A 3772-nucleotide genomic window follows, 5' to 3' on the forward strand; every position below is an offset into this window, starting at 1 on the left:
CATAGGAATGGAATTACTGTGTCGTATGGCTGATTCATTTTTAATCTTTTTATAAACCCCTGTACAGCTTCTCATAGGGGCTGGACCATGTTGCATTCCTACAGTGTTGGAGCATTCCCTTTTCTTCATACTATCACCAGTACTTTTTTATGCTGTTATAAATCTCACAGATGTGAAGTGGTCTTAATCAGCATTTCCATGATAATAAGTGATGATTTTTTTAGGTGCTTGTTGTCTATCTGTATTTCCGCTTTGGAGAAGTCCTTGTTTTGTTATTTAGTCCATTTTTTGATAGGTCTTTATGTTTTCTTTTTACTGATTTGCATTAGGACTGTGTAGACCTTTGATCACAGTCCCTTGTCTGAAGTATGGTGTGTGAATATTTTCATCCACTCAGTAGGGTAACTTTTTGTTTTAATTACAGTTTCCTTCACTGTGCAGAAACATTTTTTGTTGAAGTAGTCCCAGTTGTTTAAGTTCTCTTTTGTTTCCCTTGTTATTTAAAATGAATCTTTAAACACATCACTTAAATTTATGTCTTAAAATGTTTTGCCTAGGTTTTTTTTTTTTTAAGAATTGTTTATTTATTTATTTATACAAGCACTGGGTACAATCAGAAGCGCTTGAGGGTGACAGAATTCACCAGAGCAGGAACAGAATAGGCAGACTGACAAAATACACTGCTGAGGGGAGCAGTGGGCCAGACAGGAGAGGTCTGTCATGCCATGTGGAACCCTCGCTGGCAGCCAGAGATCGAACCCACGCTGCACAGGCTGTGGGCAGCTTCGCAGCCCAGTGCTCAACTGCTGCACCACCAGGGGAGGCCCAATGCCTAGTTTTATTTTATGTATTTTATTGCTTCCAATATTACATCCAAGTGTTATATCCATTTTGAATTGATTTTTGTGTCAATGATGTGAGATAGTGGTCTAGTTTTATTCTTCTGCTTGTAAATGGGTAGTTTACCTAATACAATTTAAGAGACTTTCATTGTTCCAGTGTATGTTCTTGATCCATTTTTCATAAATAGCTGTCCATAATGATATGAGTTTATATATGGGCTCTCAATTATATTACATTGGTCTGTGTGTCCATTTTTGTTCCAATACTAGGTTGTTTTAATTATTATGGTTTTAAGTATAGTATAAAGTTTGAAAATATGGTACTTCCATTTGTATATTTTATAATTATTTAATTTTTGCATACAAGTACTGGGGTACAGGTCTGAGGAGTGAGGGAGAGAGATTTCACCAGATACAGGTTGGGGAACAGAACAGGTGTATCTACTGAAATACACTGCTGAGGGGAGCAGCGGGCAAGGCAGGAGAGGTCTGCTGTGCCATATGGGTCATCTCCCTGGGCTCTAACTCATATTTCAGTGGTTGCCAATACCTTCATAGTGCTGTGCCTTACCCCCTTGTGCCACCAGTGAGGCCCCTCCATTGTTTTCTTTTAGTCAGAATTGCTTTGGTAATTTGGAGTCTTTTGTGATTCCATATGAATTTTAGTAAAACTTGTTCCCATTCTTTGAAGAATGCTGATGATATTTATTTTTTTTTATTTAACATTTTAATTTATATAATTCTTACATCTTTTTTTTCATCTTTGCACAATGTACACATTTTCATTTTGGTTATATTCCCCATAAAATTCCACTCCCTCTTATTTTGATTCTAGTCCTTCCTTTCCCAGGCCCTCTGTTCCCCACATGCCCCCGTAGTGTCTCTGGTTTATAGTTGCTTGTTGATATTGATTTTTACTTTGTATTGATTAGTCTTTTTCCTGGTATCTTATTTAGGTTTTCTAAATTCCTACTATGAGTGAGACCATGCGGTGTTTTCCATTTTCTTTCTGACTTATTTTGCTGAGCATGATCCCTTCTAGCTCCATCCATGTTGCTGCAAACTGCATGTGTTTATCTTTTTAGATTGCTGAGTAATATTCCATTGTGTATATGTACCACACCTTCTTGATCCAGTCATATATTTTGGGGCATTTGGGTTGTTTCCATAGCTTAGCTATTGTAAACAGTGCTCCTATAAACAGGCTTGCAAGTGCCCTTTGGAATTACTATTTCTATGGCATTTGGGTAAATACCCAGAAGTAGAATTGCTGGATCATATGGAGCTCTATGTTTAGTAGTTCAAGAAATCTCCACACAGCTCTCCATAGTGGTTGGACCAGTTTGCACTCCCACCAGCTGTGCAGGGGAGTTCCTTTTTCTCCACAACCTCGCCAACATTTGTTGTTGCTAGTTTTTTTTGATATGTGCCATTCTTACTTGCATAAGTTGGTATCTCATTGTAGTTTTGATTTGCATTTCCCTGATTACAAGTGATGTTGAACATTTTTTCATATGCCTGTTAGCCATTTGCATTTCTTCTTCAGAGAAGTTTCTTTTTAGCTTTTCTGCCCATTTGCATTCCTACAAACAGTGTTGCTTTTTTTAGTTGTTATTTCATTTATTTCTGATTTGGTTTTTATTATTTCCTTTCTTCTACTGGTTTTAGGGTTTTTTGTTGTTCTTTTTCTATTTCTTTGAGCTTTGAGATTAGGTTGTTTCTTTGAGTTCTTTCTTGTTTCTTGATGTGAGCCTCTATTGCTATATATTTTCCTCTTATTACTGCATTTGCTACATCCCATACATTTAGGAAATTGGTGTCCTCCTTGTGATTCAACTCAAATAATTTTTTAAATTTTTCTTTGATCTCCTCATAGTCCAGTGGTCTTCTAGTAGTGTGGGTTTCAATCTCCATGAAGTAGGAGAGTTCCATGATTTTTTTTATGGTTTATTTCTAGCTTGATGCCTTCATGGTCAGAGAAGATGGTTGGTATGATTTTAATCTTGGTGTATCTGTTGATGTTTGTCTTGTGTCACAGTATGTGATTGATCCTGGAGAATGATCCGTGTGTGCTTGAGAAAAATGTGTACTCAGATTTTTTTGGGTTTAGTGTTCTATATATGTCTGTTAATCCCATGTACTCTAGATCCTTATTTAGAGATTTAGTGTCTTTACTTATTTTTTGCCTTGTTGATCTAAACATTGTTGATAGTGTACGTTGAAGCCTCCTACTACATATGTGTTTTCTCTGATGTCTGTTTTCAAAGATGGTAAAAGTTGTCTGATATATTTTGGTGCTCCTTCATTTGGTATGTATATGTTAATGAGTGTTATTTCTTCTTGAAGTATTGGCCCCTTGATCATAATGTAGTGACCGTTGGGGTCTCTTTTTACCTTTTTGAGTTTGAAATCTGTTTTATCTGATATAAGTATAGCTGTTCCTGCTTTCTTTTTTGGTCCATTTGCTTGTAGGATTGTTTTCCATCCTTTAACTTTGATTCTATTTTTAACTTTTGTAGCTAAATGTGTTTCCTGGAGACAGCAAAAGGTTGGGTTTTTGCTGTGACTCTGTGTCTTTTTGTTGAAGAGTTTAGTCCATTTACATGTAGAGTTAATATTGTTAAGTTAGCATCTGTATTTGCCATTATGTTTATGTTTCCTCTGGTTTTATTCATTTATTCTTTTAATAGATTTTTTTTGGCCTTCTTTCGTTGTTATCCATCCCTCTGTTGGTTCTGGCTTTAGGACTCCTTGTAGTATTTTTTTGAGTGGGGGTTTAGTTGTAATGAAATTCCAGAGTTTCTGTTTTTCTGGGAAGGTCTTTATTCTTTCTTCATAAAGGAAGGAAAGCTTTGCGGGATAGAGTATTCTTGGTTGGCATTTGTTGTCTTGGAGTCTGTTGACTATGTCCCTGCACTCTCTCCTTGCCC

This window comes from Talpa occidentalis, unplaced genomic scaffold, assembly GCF_014898055.3.
Source record: "Talpa occidentalis isolate TD23 unplaced genomic scaffold, MPIMG_talOcc4v2.1 talOcc4.15, whole genome shotgun sequence".
Classification (NCBI taxonomy): Eukaryota; Metazoa; Chordata; class Mammalia; order Eulipotyphla; family Talpidae; genus Talpa; species Talpa occidentalis.